We start from the raw sequence: 16367 nt of genomic DNA on the forward strand, positions 1-16367 counted from the left end.
GGCCCAGGCACACGGCAGCACACGACTCCCCACTTGTTTCCTGAAGCCAGCACTGCGGCCCCACTTTGGCATGGAAGTCTGATAGCTGGCACTCTAACTCGAAGAGACAACAGTGGAGAGACACCATGCTTTAGCCTTACCGCCGGCCTCTGCGTGGGAGGAGGCCGTCTAGGGTGTACTGTGGGCGAGAGCCTGGGGCCGGGTTCCATTTCGTACGACCGGAGGAGAGGCAGGCCGGACAGCCGGCAGCTCTCAACTCACACCATGCTTATGGGTCTCGTACCGTTGCCCCGGGGGGTGCGTGCAGGCTTAGGGAAGGCCACCTAACTCGAAGGGAGGACTCGGGAGACAATGCGTGCTTCAGCTCAAACAGCCGCTCCTGAGGGGGGAAGCATTTTGTTGGGTGCGTGCGTGAGAGCACTGCAAGGGAGCCCCAAACCCAGTTCCGAGGGAGCCTCAGGCCTCTGCAGAAGGCAGCACACGACTCCCACTTGGTTCCTCAAGCCGGCACTGCGGCCCCACGTCTGCATGGACCGCTTGCGTTCCCACTCCAAGAAAGAACAGTGTACAGAAAGCGAGCTTTAGCTACCGTCGACCTCTCTGTGGGAGGAAGCAGTTTATGCTGCACTGTGGGTGAGAGCCTGTGGGCAGGGTTCCATACGTAAAAGCGGGGGGGGGGCGGGAAGCAGGCCGGTGCAGAAGGACCCTGTCGGCTCACCTTTTTTTTACGAGGCTAGGAACGTTGCCCTTGTGTGCCTGCAGGCCTCAAGCCAGCGACCTAGGTCGAAGGAACAACTCTGTCGAGAATTCCTGCTTCGGCCAATAAAGAGCCATGCCCGAGGCTGGAAGCATATTGCTGTGTGCATGCGTGAGCGCCCTGGCAGGGAGGCCAAAACCAATTTGCGTGTGAGGCTAAGGCCCCGGCAGAAGGCAGAACACGACTCCCCACTTGTTTCCTGATGCCAGCACTGCGGCACCACTTTGGCATGGAAGCCTACTCGCAAGCGTTCTAACCCGAAGAGACAACACTGTAGAGAAACCGTGCTTTAGCTACCGTCGACCTCTGTGTGGGAGGAAGCAGTTGAGGGTGTACTGTGGGTGAGAGCCTGGGGCCGGGTTCCATTTCGTCCGACCGGGGGAGAGACAGGCCGGACAGCCGGCAGCTCTCAACTCACATCATGCTTATGGGGCTCGTACCGTTGCCCCGGGGGTGCGTGCAGGCTGAAAGACAGCCACCTAGCTCGAAGGAAGGACTCGGGAGACGATGCGTGCTTCAGCTCAAACAGCCGCTCCTGAGGGTGGAAGCATTCTGTTGTGTGCGTGCGTGAGAGCACTGCAAGGGAGTCCCAAACCTAATTCCGAGGGAGCCTCCGGCTGCTGCACAGGGCAGCACTCGACTCCCCACTTGTTTCATGAAGCTAGCACTGAGGCCACACTTTTGCATGGAAGTCTCATCGCTTGCGTTCTACCTCGAAGAAACCACAGTGTACAGAAACCGTGCTTTAGCTACCTTCCCCCTCTCTGAGGGAGGAAGCACTTTCCCGGCTACCGTGGGTGAGAGCCTGGGGAACGGGTTCCTTCCGTGCAACCGAGGGAGAAGCAGCCCGGGCCAGAAGGCACCTCGCGACTCAGCTGTTGGTACCTGGAGCTAACACTCCTGCTCCATGGGTGCACAGGAATGCTAAGTGCTCCACACTGATTTGGAAGAAAGACGCCCGTAAAGAATCCCAGCCTCAGCTCCTTCGCCTCTCCACAGGGTGGCAGCATTTTCCACTCTACTGGAGTGCAAGCCTGAGGAAGGGGTCCCGGCAGAATTCCGAGGGAGAAATAAGCATGGGCAGAAGGCACCTGTCGGCTCCACTCTTGTTTCGGGGAACTAGATCGGCTCTCCCGTGTGTGCGTGGAGTCCTAAATGCCATCCACCCGACGCAAAGGAATACACCTGTAGAGAACGCGTGCCTCAGCAAAGATCGCCCTTCCCGAGCGTGAACTTCACCCATTGTGTGTTTCTGTGAAAGCCTGACCAATGGAACCTCAACGCAAGTCGGAGTGAGAAGCAGGCCTGTAAGGAAGGCTGCTGTCGACTCACCTCTTGTTTTAGGAGATGAGCCCTGCTGTACCCTGTGTGCTTGGATGCCTAGTTTGCCAGGCTGCTAAGAGCCAGAATCCGTGCTATAGAATGGCTGCGCTTTAGTTCACGTTGCCGTTCCCGAAGCCAGAGGAATTGTACAGTGCTCGTGTTCGAGAGACTGGGGAAAGGGTCCCATGCGGGACATGGAGTGAGAAACAGGCCGGTGCGGAAGGCAGCTCTCAACTCACCTCTGGTTTAGGAGGCTAGTACCCTTGCCCCCGGGTGTGCCTGCAGGCCTCAAGCCAAGCGCCTAACTCAAAGGAACAGCTCTGTCGAGAATTCCTGCTTCGGCTACGATAGCCATGCCTGAGGCCGGAAGCATTTTGCTGTGTGCATGCGTGAGCGCCCTGCCAGGGAGGCCCAAGCCATTTCCTGTGTGAGACTCAGGCCCAGGCAGACGGCAGCACACGACTCCCCACTTGTTTCCTGAAGCCAGCACTGCGGCCCCACTTGGGCATGGAAGTCTGATAGCTGGCACTCTAACTCGAAGAGACAACAGTGGAGAGACACTGTGCTTTAGCCTAACCGCCGGCCTCTGCGTGGGAGGAGGCCGTCTAAGGTGTACTGTGGGCGAGAGCCTGGGGCCGGGTTCCATTTCGTACGACCGGGGGAGAGGCAGGCCGGACAACCGGCAGCTCTCAACTCACACCATGCTTATGGGTCTCGTACCGTTGCCCCGGGGGGTGCGTGCAGGCTTAGGGAAGGCCACCTAACTCGAAGGGAGGACTCGGGAGACAATGCGTGCTTCAGCTCAAACAGCCACTGCTGAGGGGGGAAGCATTTTGTTGGGTGCGTGCATGAGAGCACTGCAAGGGAGCCCCAAACCCAGTTCCGAGGGAGCCTCAGGCCTCTGCAGAAGGCAGCACACGACTCCCACTTGGTTCCTCAAGCAGGCACTGCGGCCCCACGTCTGCATGGACCGCTTGCGTTCCCACTCCAAGAAAGAACAGTGTACAGAAAGCGTGCTTTAGCTACCGTCGACCTCTCTGTGGGAGGAAGCAGTTTATGCTGCACTGTGGGTGAGAGCCTGTGGGCAGGGTTCCATACGTAAAAGCGGGGGGGGGGGGCGGGAAGCAGGGCGGTGCAGAAGGACCCTGTCGGCTCACCTTTTGTTTACGAGGCTAGGAACGTTGCCCTTGTGTGCCTGCAGGCCTCAAGCTAGCGACCTAGGTCGAAGGAACAACTCTGTCGAGAATTCCTGCTTCGGCCAATAAAGAGCCATGCCCGAGGCTGGAAGCATTTTGCTGTGTGCATGCGTGAGCGCCCTGGCAGGGAGGCCGAAACCAATTTGCGTGTGAGTCTAAGGCCCCGGCAGAAGGCAGAACACGACTCCCCACTTGTTTCCTGACGCCAGCACTGCGGCCCCACTTTGGCATGGAAGCCTACTCGCATGCGTGCTAACCCGAAGAGAGAACACTGTAGAGAAACCGTGCTTTAGCTACCGTCGACCTCTGTGTGGGAGGAAGCAGTTGAGGGTGTACTGTGGGTGAGAGCCTGGGGCCGGGTTCCATTTCGTACGACCTGGGGAGAGGCAGGCCGGACAGCCGGCAGCTCTCAACTCACATCATGCTTATGGGGCTCGTACCGTTGCCCCGGGGGTGCGTGCAGGCTGAAAGACAGCCACCTAGCTCGAAGGAAGGACTCGGGAGACGATGCGTGCTTCAGCTCAAACAGCCGCTCCTGAGGGTGGAAGCATTCTGTTGTGTGCGTGCGTGAGAGCACCGCAAGGGAGTCCCAAACCTAATTCCGAGGGAGCCTCCGGCTGCTGCACAGGGCAGCACTCGACTCCCCACTTGTTTCATGAAGCTAGCACTGAGGCCCCACTTTTGCATGGAAGTCTCATCGCTTGCGTTCTACCTCGAAGAAACCACAGTGTACAGAAACCGTGCTTTAGCTACCTTCCACCTCTCTGAGGGAGGAAGCACTTTCCCGGCTACCGTGGGTGAGAGCCTGGGGAACGGGTTCCTTCCGTGCAACCGAGGGAGAAGCAGCCCGGGCCAGAAGGCACCTCGCGACTCAGCTGTTGGTACCTGGAGCTAACACTACTGCTCCATGGGTGCACAGGAATGCTAAGTGCTCCACACTGATTTGGAAGAAAGACGCCCGTAAAGAATCCCAGCCTCAGCTCCTTCGCCTCTCCACAGGGTGGCAGCATTTTCCACTCTACTGGAGTGCAAGCCTGAGGAAGGGGTCCCGGCAGAATTCCGAGGGAGAAATAAGCATGGGCAGAAGGCACCTGTCGGCTCCACTCTTGTTTCGGGGAACTAGATCGGCTCTCCCGTGTGTGCGTGGAGTCCTAAGTGCCATCCACCCGACGCAAAGGAACACACCTGTAGAGAACGCGTGCCTCAGCAAAGATCGCCCTTCCCGAGCGTGAACTTCACCCATTGTGTGTTTCTGTGAAAGCCTGACCAATGGAACCTCAACGCAAGTCGGAGTGAGAAGCAGGCCTGTAAGGAAGGCTGCTGTCGACTCACCTCTTGTTTTAGGAGATGAGCCCTGCTGTACCCTGTGTGCTTGGATGCCTAGTTTGCCAGGCTGCTAAGAGCCAGAATCCGTGCTATAGAATGGCTGCGCTTTAGTTCACGTTGCCGTTCCCGAAGCCAGAGGAATTGTACAGTGCTCGTGTTCGAGAGACTGGGGAAAGGGTCCCATGCGGGACGTGGAGTGAGAAACAGGCCGGTGCGGAAGGCAGCTCTCAACTCACCTCTGGTTTAGGAGGCTAGTACCCTTGCCCCCGGGTGTGCCTGCAGGCCTCAAGCCAAGCGCCTAACTCAAAGGAACAGCTCTGTCGAGAATTCCTGCTTCGGCTACGATAGCCATGCCTGAGGCCGGAAGCATTTTGCTGTGTGCATGCGTGAGCGCCCTGCCAGGGAGGCCCAAGCCATTTCCTGTGTGAGACTCAGGCCCAGGCAGACGGCAGCACACGACTCCCCACTTGTTTCCTGAAGCCAGCACTGCGGCCCCACTTTGGCATGGAAGTCTGATAGCTGGCACTCTAACTCGAAGAGACAACAGTGGAGAGACACCGTGCTTTAGCCTTACCGCCGGCCTCTGCGTGGGAGGAGGCCGTTTAGGGTGTACTGTGGGCGAGAGCCTGGGGCCGGGTTCCATTTCGTACGACCGGGGGAGAGGCAAGCCGGACAGCCGGCAGCTCTCAACTCACATCATCCTTATGGGGCTCGTACCGTTGCCCCGGGGTGCGTGCAGGCTGAAAGACAGCCACCTAGCTCGAAGGAAGGACTCGGGAGACGATGCGTGCTTCAGCTCAAACAGCCGCTCCTGAGGGTGGAAGCATTCTGTTGTGTGCGTGCGTGAGAGCACTGCAAGGGAGTCCCAAACCTAATTCCGAGGGAGCCTCCGGCTGCTGCACAGGGCAGCACTCGACTCCCCACTTGTTTCATGAAGCTAGCACTGAGGCCCCACTTTTGCATGGAAGTCTCATCGCTTGCGTTCTACCTCGAAGAAACCACAGTGTACAGAAACCGTGCTTTAGCTACCTTCCACCTCTCTGAGGGAGGAAGCACTTTCCCGGCTACCGTGGGTGAGAGCCTGGGGAACGGGTTCCTTCCGTGCAACCGAGGGAGAAGCAGCCCGGGCCAGAAGGCACCTCGCGACTCAGCTGTTGGTACCTGGAGCTAACACTACTGCTCCATGGGTGCACAGGAATGCTAAGTGCTCCACACTGATTTGGAAGAAAGACGCCCGTAAAGAATCCCAGCCTCAGCTCCTTCGCCTCTCCACAGGGTGGCAGCATTTTCCACTCTACTGGAGTGCAAGCCTGAGGAAGGGGTCCCGGCAGAATTCCGAGGGAGAAATAAGCATGGGCAGAAGGCACCTGTCGGCTCCACTCTTGTTTCGGGGAACTAGATCGGCTCTCCCGTGTGTGCGTGGAGTCCTAAGTGCCATCCACCCGACGCAAAGGAACACACCTGTAGAGAACGCGTGCCTCAGCAAAGATCGCCCTTCCCGAGCGTGACCTTCACCCATTGTGTGTTTCTGTGAAAGCCTGACCAATGGAACCTCAACGCAAGTCGGAGTGAGAAGCAGGCCTGTAAGGAAGGCTGCTGTCGACTCACCTCTTGTTTTAGGAGATGAGCCCTGCTGTACCCTGTGTGCTTGGATGCCTAGTTTGCCAGGCTGCTAAGAGCCAGAATCCGTGCTATAGAATGGCTGCGCTTTAGTTCACGTTGCCGTTCCCGGAGCCAGAGGAATTGTACAGTGCTCGTGTTCGAGAGACTGGGGAAAGGGTCCCATGCGGGACGTGGAGTGAGAAACAGGCCGGTGCGGAAGGCAGCTCTCAACTCACCTCTGGTTTAGGAGGCTAGTACCCTTGCCCCCGGGTGTGCCTGCAGGCCTCAAGCCAAGCGCCTAACTCAAAGGAACAGGTCTGTCAGAATTCCTGCTTCGGCTACGATAGCCATGCCTGAGGCCGGAAGCATTTTGCTGTGTGCATGCGTGAGCGCCCTGCCAGGGAGGCCCAAGCCATTTCCTGTGTGAGACTCAGGCCCAGGCAGACGGCAGCACACGACTCCCCACTTGTTTCCTGAAGCCAGCACTGCGGCCCCACTTTGGCATGGAAGTCTGATAGCTGGCACTCTAACTCGAAGAGACAACAGTGGAGAGACACCGTGCTTTAGCCTTACCGCCGGCCTCTGCGTGGGAGGACGCCGTTTAGGGTGTACTGTGGGCGAGAGCCTGGGGCCGGGTTCCATATCGTACGACCGGGGGAGAGGCAGGCCGGACAGCCGGCAGCTCTCAACTCACATCATCCTTATGGGGCTCGTACCGTTGCCCCGGGGGTGCGTGCAGGCTGAAAGACAGCCACCTAGCTCGAAGGAAGGACTCGGGAGACGATGCGTGCTTCAGCTCAAACAGCCGCTCCTGAGGGTGGAAGCATTCTGTTGTGTGCGCGCGTGAGAGCACTGCAAGGGAGTCCCAAACCTAATTCCGAGGGAGCCTCCGGCTGCTGCACAGGGCAGCACTCGACTCCCCACTTGTTTCATGAAGCTAGCACTGAGGCCCCACTTTTGCATGGAAGTCTCATCGCTTGCGTTCTACCTCGAAGAAACCACAGTGTTCAGAAACCGTGCTTTAGCTACCTTCCACCTCTCTGAGGGAGGAAGCACTTTCCCGGCTACCGTGGGTGAGAGCCTGGGGAACGGGTTCCTTCCGTGCAACCGAGGGAGAAGCAGCCCGGGCCAGAAGGCACCTCGCGACTCAGCTGTTGGTACCTGGAGCTAACACTACTGCTCCATGGGTGCACAGGAATGCTAAGTGCTCCACACTGATTTGGAAGAAAGACGCCCGTAAAGAATCCCAGCCTCAGCTCCTTCGCCTCTCCACAGGGTGGCAGCATTTTCCACTCTACTGGAGTGCAAGCCTGAGGAAGGGGTCCCGGCAGAATTCCGAGGGAGAAATAAGCATGGGCAGAAGGCACCTGTCGGCTCCACTCTTGTTTCGGGGAACTAGATCGGCTCTCCCGTGTGTGCGTGGAGTCCTAAGTGCCATCCACCCGACGCAAAGGAACACACCTGTAGAGAACGCGTGCCTCAGCAAAGATCGCCCTTCCCGAGCGTGACCTTCACCCATTGTGTGTTTCTGTGAAAGCCTGACCAATGGAACCTCAACGCAAGTTGGAGTGAGAAGCAGGCCTGTAAGGAAGGCTGCTGTCGACTCACCTCTTGTTTTAGGAGATGAGCCCTGCTGTACCCTGTGTGCTTGGATGCCTAGTTTGCCAGGCTGCTAAGAGCCAGAATCCGTGCTATAGAATGGCTGCGCTTTAGTTCACGTTGCCGTTCCCGGAGCCAGAGGAATTGTACAGTGCTCGTGTTCGAGAGACTGGGAAAGGGTCCCATGCGGGACGTGGAGTGAGAAACAGGCCGGTGCGGAAGGCAGCTCTCAACTCACCTCTGGTTTAGGAGGCTAGTACCCTTGCCCCCGGGTGTGCCTGCAGGCCTCAAGCCAAGCGCCTAACTCAAAGGAACAGCTCTGTCAGAATTCCTGCTTCGGCTACGATAGCCATGCCTGAGGCCGGAAGCATTTTGCTGTGTGCATGCGTGAGCGCCCTGCCAGGGAGGCCCAAGCCATTTCCTGTGTGAGACTCAGGCCCAGGCAGACGGCAGCACACGACTCCCCACTTGTTTCCTGAAGCCAGCACTGCGGCCCCACTTTGGCATGGAAGTCTGATAGCTGGCACTCTAACTCGAAGAGACAACAGTGGAGAGACACCGTGCTTTAGCCTTACCGCCGGCCTCTCCGTGGGAGGAGGCCGTCTAGGGTGTACTGTGGGCGAGAGCCTGGGGCCGGGTTCCATTTCGTACGACCGGGGGAGAGGCAGGCCGGACAGCCGGCAGCTCTCAACTCACACCATGCTTATGGGGCTCGTACCGTTGCCCCGGGGGGGGCGTGCAGGCTTAGGGAAGGCCACCTAACTCGAAGGGAGGACTCGGGAGACAATGCGTGCTTCAGCTCAAACAGCCGCTCCTGACGGGGGAAGCATTTTGTTGGGTGCGTGCATGAGAGCACTGCAAGGGAGCCCCAAACCCAGTCCGAGGGAGCCTCAGGCCTCTGCAGAAGGCAGCACACGACTCCCACTTGGTTCCTCAAGCCGGCACTGCGGCCCCACGTCTGCATGGACCGCTTGCGTTCCCACTCCAAGAAAGAACAGTGTACAGAAAGCGTGCTTTAGCTACCGTCGACCTCTCTGTGGGAGGAAGCAGTTTATGCTGCACTGTGGGTGAGAGCCTGTGGGCAGGGTTCCATACGTAAAAGCGGGGGGGGGGGGGAAGCAGGCCGGTGCAGAAGGACCCTGTCGGCTCACCTTTTGTTTACGAGGCTAGGAACGTTGCCCTTGTGTGCCTGCAGGCCTCAAGCCAGCGACCTAGGTCGAAGGAACAACTCTGTCGAGAATTCCTGCTTCGGCCAATAAAGAGCCATGCCCGAGGCTGGAAGCATTTTGCTGTGTGCATGCGTGAGCGCCCTGCCAGGGAGGCCCAAGCCATTTCCTGTGTGAGACTCAGGCCCAGGCAGACGGCAGCACACGACTCCCCACTTGTTTCCTGAAGCCAGCACTGCGGCCCCACTTTGGCATGGAAGTCTGATAGCTGGCACTCTAACTCGAAGAGACAACAGTGGAGAGACACCGTGCTTTAGCCTTACCGCCGGCCTCTGCGTGGGAGGAGGCCGTTTAGGGTGTACTGTGGGCGAGAGCCTGGGGCCGGGTTCCATTTCGTACGACCGGGGGAGAGGCAGGCCGGACAGCCGGCAGCTCTCAACTCACATCATCCTTATGGGGCTCGTACCGTTGGCCCGGGGGTGCGTGCAGGCTGAAAGACAGCCACCTAGCTCGAAGGAAGGACTCGGGAGACGATGCGTGCTTCAGCTCAAACAGCCGCTCCTGAGGGTGGAAGCATTCTGTTGTGTGCGTGCGTGAGAGCACTGCAAGGGAGTCCCAAACCTAATTCCGAGGGAGCCTCCGGCTGCTGCACAGGGCAGCACTCGACTCCCCACTTGTTTCATGAAGCTAGCACTGAGGCCCCACTTTTGCATGGAAGTCTCATCGCTTGCGTTCTACCTAGAAGAAACCACAGTGTACAGAAACCGTGCTTTAGCTACCTTCCACCTCTCTGAGGGAGGAAGCACTTTCCCGGCTACCGTGGGTGAGAGCCTGGGGAACGGGTTCCTTCCGTGCAACCGAGGGAGAAGCAGCCCGGGCCAGAAGGCACCTCGCGACTCAGCTGTTGGTACCTGGAGCTAACACTACTGCTCCATGGGTGCACAGGAATGCTAAGTGCTCCACACTGATTTGGAAGAAAGACGCCCGTAAAGAATCCCAGCCTCAGCTCCTTCGCCTCTCCACAGGGTGGCAGCATTTTCCACTCTACTGGAGTGCAAGCCTGAGGAAGGGGTCCCGGCAGAATTCCGAGGGAGAAATAAGCATGGGCAGAAGGCACCTGTCGGCTCCACTCTTGTTTCGGGGAACTAGATCGGCTCTCCCGTGTGTGCGTGGAGCCCTAAGTACCATCCACCCGACGCAAAGGAACACACCTGTAGAGAACGCGTGCCTCAGCAAAGATCGCCCTTCCCGAGCGTGAACTTCACCCATTGTGTGTTTCTGTGAAAGCCTGACCAATGGAACCTCAACGCAAGTCGGAGTGAGAAGCAGGCCTGTAAGGAAGGCTGCTGTCGACTCACCTCTTGTTTTAGGAGATGAGCCCTGCTGTACCCTGTGTGCTTGGATGCCTAGTTTGCCAGGTTGCTAAGAGCCAGAATCCGTGCTATAGAATGGCTGCGCTTTAGTTCACGTTGCCGTTCCCGAAGCCAGAGGAATTGTACAGTGCTCGTGTTCGAGAGACTGGGGAAAGGGTCCCATGCGGGACGTGGAGTGAGAAACAGGCCGGTGCGGAAGGCAGCTCTCAACTCACCTCTGGTTTAGGAGGCTAGTACCCTTGCCCCCGGGTGTGCCTGCAGGCCTCAAGCCAAGCGCCTAACTCAAAGGAACAGCTCTGTCGAGAATTCCTGCTTCGGCTACGATAGCCATGCCTGAGGCCGGAAGCATTTTGCTGTGTGCATGCGTGAGCGCCCTGCCAGGGAGGCCCAAGCCATTTCCTGTGTGAGACTCAGGCCCAGGCAGACGGCAGCACACGACTCCCCACTTGTTTCCTGAAGCCAGCACTGCGGCCCCACTTTGGCATGGAAGTCTGATAGCTGGCACTCTAACTCGAAGATACAACAGTGGAGAGACACCGTGCTTTAGCCTTACCGCCGGCCTCTGCGTGGGAGGAGGCCGTTTAGCGTGTACTGTGGGCGAGAGCCTGGGCCCGGGTTCCATTTCGTACGACCGGGGGAGAGGCAGGCCGGACAGCCGGCAGCTCTCAACTCACATCATCCTTATGGGGCTCGTACCGTTGCCCCGGGGGTGCGTGCAGGCTGAAAGACAGCCACCTAGCTCGAAGGAAGGACTCGGGAGACGATGCGTGCTTCAGCTCAAACAGCCGCTCCTGAGGGTGGAAGCATTCTGTTGTGTGCGTGCGTGAGAGCACTGCAAGGGAGTCCCAAACCTAATTCCGAGGGAGCCTCCGGCTGCTGCACAGGGCAGCACTCGACTCCCCACTTGTTTCATGAAGCTAGCACTGAGGCCCCACTTTTGCATGGAAGTCTCATCGCTTGCGTTCTACCTCGAAGAAACCACAGTGTTCAGAAACCGTGCTTTAGCTACCTTCCACCTCTCTGAGGGAGGAAGCACTTTCCCGGCTACCGTGGGTGAGAGCCTGGGGAACGGGTTCCTTCCGTGCAACCGAGGGAGAAGCAGCCCGGGCCAGAAGGCACCTCGCGACTCAGCTGTTGGTACCTGGAGCTAACACTACTACTCCATGGGTGCACAGGAATGCTAAGTGCTCCACACTGATTTGGAAGAAAGACGCCCGTAAAGAATCCCAGCCTCAGCTCCTTCGCCTCTCCACAGGGTGGCAGCATTTTCCACTCTACTGGAGTGCAAGCCTGAGGAAGGGGTCCCGGCAGAATTCCAAGGGAGAAATAAGCATGGGCAGAAGGCACCTGTCGGCTCCACTCTTGTTTCGGGGAACTAGATCGGCTCTCCCGTGTGTGCGTGGAGTCCTAAGTGCCATCCACCCGACGCAAAGGAACACACCTGTAGAGAACGCGTGCCTCAGCAAAGATCGCCCTTCCCGAGCGTGACCTTCACCCATTGTGTGTTTCTGTGAAAGCCTGACCAATGGAACCTCAACGCAAGTCGGAGTGAGAAGCAGGCCTGTAAGGAAGGCTGCTGTCGACTCACCTCTTGTTTTAGGAGATGAGCCCTGCTGTACCCTGTGTGCTTGGATGCCTAGTTTGCCAGGCTGCTAAGAGCCAGAATCCGTGCTATAGAATGGCTGCGCTTTAGTTCACGTTGCCGTTCCCTGAGCCAGAGGAATTGTACAGTGCTCGTGTTCGAGAGACTGGGGAAAGGGTCCCATGCGGGACGTGGAGTGAGAAACAGGCCGGTGCGGAAGGCAGCTCTCAACTCACCTCTGGTTTAGGAGGCTAGTACCCTTGCCCCCGGGTGTGCCTGCAGGCCTCAAGCCAAGCGCCTAACTCAAAGGAACAGCTCTGTCAGAATTCCTGCTTCGGCTACGATAGCCATTCCTGAGGCCGGAAGCATTTTGCTGTGTGCATGCGTGAGCGCCCTGCCAGGGAGGCCCAAGCCATTTCCTGTGTGAGACTCAGGCCCAGGCAGACGGCAGCACACGACTCCCCACTTGTTTCCTGAAGCCAGCACTGCGGCCCCACTTTGGCATGGAAGTCTGATAGCTGGCAGTCTAACTCGAAGAGACAACAGTGGAGAGACACCGTGCTTTAGCCTTACCGCCGGCCTCTCCGTGGGAGGAGGCCGTCTAGGGTGTACTGTGGGCGAGAGCCTGGGGCCGGGTTCCATTTCGTACGACCAGGGGAGAGGCAGGCCGGACAGCCGGCAGCTCTCAACTCACATCATCCTTATGGGGCTCGTACCGTTGCCCCGGGGGTGCGTGCAGGCTGAAAGACAGCCACCTAGCTCGAAGGAAGGACTCGGGAGACGATGCGTGCTTCAGCTCAAACAGCCGCTCCTGAGGGTGGAAGCATTCTGTTGTGTGCGCGCGTGAGAGCACTGCAAGGGAGTCCCAAACCTAATTCCGAGGGAGCCTCCGGCTGCTGCACAGGGCAGCACTCGACTCCCCACTTGTTTCATGAAGCTAGCACTGAGGCCCCACTTTTGCATGGAAGTCTCATCGCTTGCGTTCTACCTCGAAGAAACCACAGTGTTCAGAAACCGTGCTTTAGCTACCTTCCACCTCTCTGAGGGAGGAAGCACTTTCCCGGCTACCGTGGGTGAGAGCCTGGGGAACGGGTTCCTTCCGTGCAACCGAGGGAGAAGCAGCCCGGGCCAGAAGGCACCTCGCGACTCAGCTGTTGGTACCTGGAGCTAACACTACTGCTCCATGGGTGCACAGGAATGCTAAGTGCTCCACACTGATTTGGAAGAAAGACGCCCGTAAAGAATCCCAGCCTCAGCTCCTTCGCCTCTCCACAGGGTGGCAGCATTTTCCACTCTACTGGAGTGCAAGCCTGAGGAAGGGGTCCCGGCAGAATTCCGAGGGAGAAATAAGCATGGGCAGAAGGCACCTGTCGGCTCCACTCTTGTTTCGGGGAACTAGATCGGCTCTCCCGTGTGTGCGTGGAGTCCTAAGTGCCATCCACCCGACGCAAAGGAACACACCTGTAGAGAACGCGTGCCTCAGCAAAGATCGCCCTTCCCGAGCGTGACCTTCACCCATTGTGTGTTTCTGTGAAAGCCTGACCAATGGAACCTCAACGCAAGTCGGAGTGAGAAGCAGGCCTGTAAGGAAGGCTGCTGTCGACTCACCTCTTGTTTTAGGAGATGAGCCCTGCTGTACCCTGTGTGCTTGGATGCCTAGTTTGCCAGGCTGCTAAGAGCCAGAATCCGTGCTATAGAATGGCTGCGCTTTAGTTCACGTTGCCGTTCCCGGAGCCAGAGGAATTGTACAGTGCTCGTGTTCGAGAGACTGGGAAAGGGTCCCATGCGGGACGTGGAGTGAGAAACAGGCCGGTGCGGAAGGCAGCTCTCAACTCACCTCTGGTTTAGGAGGCTAGTACCCTTGCCCCCGGGTGTGCCTGCAGGCCTCAAGCCAAGCGCCTAACTCAAAGGAACAGCTCTGTCAGAATTCCTGCTTCGGCTACGATAGCCATGCCTGAGGCCGGAAGCATTTTGCTGTGTGCATGCGTGAGCGCCCTGCCAGGGAGGCCCAAGCCATTTCCTGTGTGAGACTCAGGCCCAGGCAGACGGCAGCACACGACTCCCCACTTGTTTCCTGAAGCCAGCACTGCGGCCCCACTTTGGCATGGAAGTCTGATAGCTGGCACTCTAACTCGAAGAGACAACAGTGGAGAGACACCGTGCTTTAGCCTTACCGCCGGCCTCTCCGTGGGAGGAGGCCGTCTAGGGTGTACTGTGGGCGAGAGCCTGGGGCCGGGTTCCATTTCGTACGACCGGGGGAGAGGCAGGCCGGACAGCCGGCAGCTCTCAACTCACACCATGCTTATGGGGCTCGTACCATTGCCCCGGGGGGGGCGTGCAGGCTTAGGGAAGGCCACCTAACTCGAAGGGAGGACTCGGGAGACAATGCGTGCTTCAGCTCAAACAGCCGCTCCTGACGGGGGAAGCATTTTGTTGGGTGCGTGCATGAGAGCACTGCAAGGGAGCCCCAAACCCAGTCCGAGGGAGCCTCAGGCCTCTGCAGAAGGCAGCACACGACTCCCACTTGGTTCCTCAAGCCGGCACTGCGGCCCCACGTCTGCATGGACCGCTTGCGTTCCCACTCCAAGAAAGAACAGTGTACAGAAAGCGTGCTTTAGCTACCGTCGACCTCTCTGTGGGAGGAAGCAGTTTATGCTGCACTGTGGGTGAGAGCCTGTGGGCAGGGTTCCATACGTAAAAGCGGGGGGGGGGGGAAGCAGGCCGGTGCAGAAGGACCCTGTCGGCTCACCTTTTGTTTACGAGGCTAGGAACGTTGCCCTTGTGTGCCTGCAGGCCTCAAGCCAGCGACCTAGGTCGAAGGAACAACTCTGTCGAGAATTCCTGCTTCGGCCAATAAAGAGCCATGCCCGAGGCTGGAAGCATTTTGCTGTGTGCATGCGTGAGCGCCCTGCCAGGGAGGCCCAAGCCATTTCCTGTGTGAGACTCAGGCCCAGGCAGACGGCAGCACACGACTCCCCACTTGTTTCCTGAAGCCAGCACTGCGGCCCCACTTTGGCATGGAAGTCTGATAGCTGGCACTCTAACTCGAAGAGACAACAGTGGAGAGACACCGTGCTTTAGCCTTACCGCCGGCCTCTGCGTGGGAGGAGGCCGTTTAGGGTGTACTGTGGGCGAGAGCCTGGGGCCGGGTTCCATTTCGTACGACCGGGGGAGAGGCAGGCCGGACAGCCGGCAGCTCTCAACTCACATCATCCTTATGGGGCTCGTACCGTTGCCCCGGGGGTGCGTGCAGGCTGAAAGACAGCCACCTAGCTCGAAGGAAGGACTCGGGAGACGATGCGTGCTTCAGCTCAAACAGCCGCTCCTGAGGGTGGAAGCATTCTGTTGTGTGCGTGCGTGAGAGCACTGCAAGGGAGTCCCAAACCTAATTCCGAGGGAGCCTCCGGCTGCTGCACAGGGCAGCACTCGACTCCCCACTTGTTTCATGAAGCTAGCACTGAGGCCCCACTTTTGCATGGAAGTCTCATCGCTTGCGTTCTACCTAGAAGAAACCACAGTGTACAGAAACCGTGCTTTAGCTACCTTCCACCTCTCTGAGGGAGGAAGCACTTTCCCGGCTACCGTGGGTGAGAGCCTGGGGAACGGGTTCCTTCCGTGCAACCGAGGGAGAAGCAGCCCGGGCCAGAAGGCACCTCGCGACTCAGCTGTTGGTACCTGGAGCTAACACTACTGCTCCATGGGTGCACAGGAATGCTAAGTGCTCCACACTGATTTGGAAGAAAGACGCCCGTAAAGAATCCCAGCCTCAGCTCCTTCGCCTCTCCACAGGGTGGCAGCATTTTCCACTCTACTGGAGTGCAAGCCTGAGGAAGGGGTCCCGGCAGAATTCCGAGGGAGAAATAAGCATGGGCAGAAGGCACCTGTCGGCTCCACTCTTGTTTCGGGGAACTAGATCGGCTCTCCCGTGTGTGCGTGGAGCCCTAAGTACCATCCACCCGACGCAAAGGAACACACCTGTAGAGAACGCGTGCCTCAGCAAAGATCGCCCTTCCCGAGCGTGAACTTCACCCATTGTGTGTTTCTGTGAAAGCCTGACCAATGGAACCTCAACGCAAGTCGGAGTGAGAAGCAGGCCTGTAAGGAAGGCTGCTGTCGACTCACCTCTTGTTTTAGGAGATGAGCCCTGCTGTACCCTGTGTGCTTGGATGCCTAGTTTGCCAGGCTGCTAAGAGCCAGAATCCGTGCTATAGAATGGCTGCGCTTTAGTTCACGTTGCCGTTCCCGAAGCCAGAGGAATTGTACAGTGCTCGTGTTCGAGAGACTGGGGAAAGGGTCCCATGCGGGACGTGGAGTGAGAAACAGGCCGGTGCGGAAGGCAGCTCTCAACTCACCTCTGGTTTAGGAGGCTAGTACCCTTGCCCCCGGGTGTGCCTGCAGGCCTCAAGCCAAGCGCCTAACTCAAAGGAACAGCTCTGTCGAGAA

This window comes from Mirounga angustirostris, unplaced genomic scaffold (assembly GCF_029215605.1).
Source record: "Mirounga angustirostris isolate CCGP_5_RB_7025 unplaced genomic scaffold, mMirAng1.0.hap1 SCAF_2, whole genome shotgun sequence".
NCBI classification, from domain to species: Eukaryota; Metazoa; Chordata; class Mammalia; order Carnivora; family Phocidae; genus Mirounga; species Mirounga angustirostris.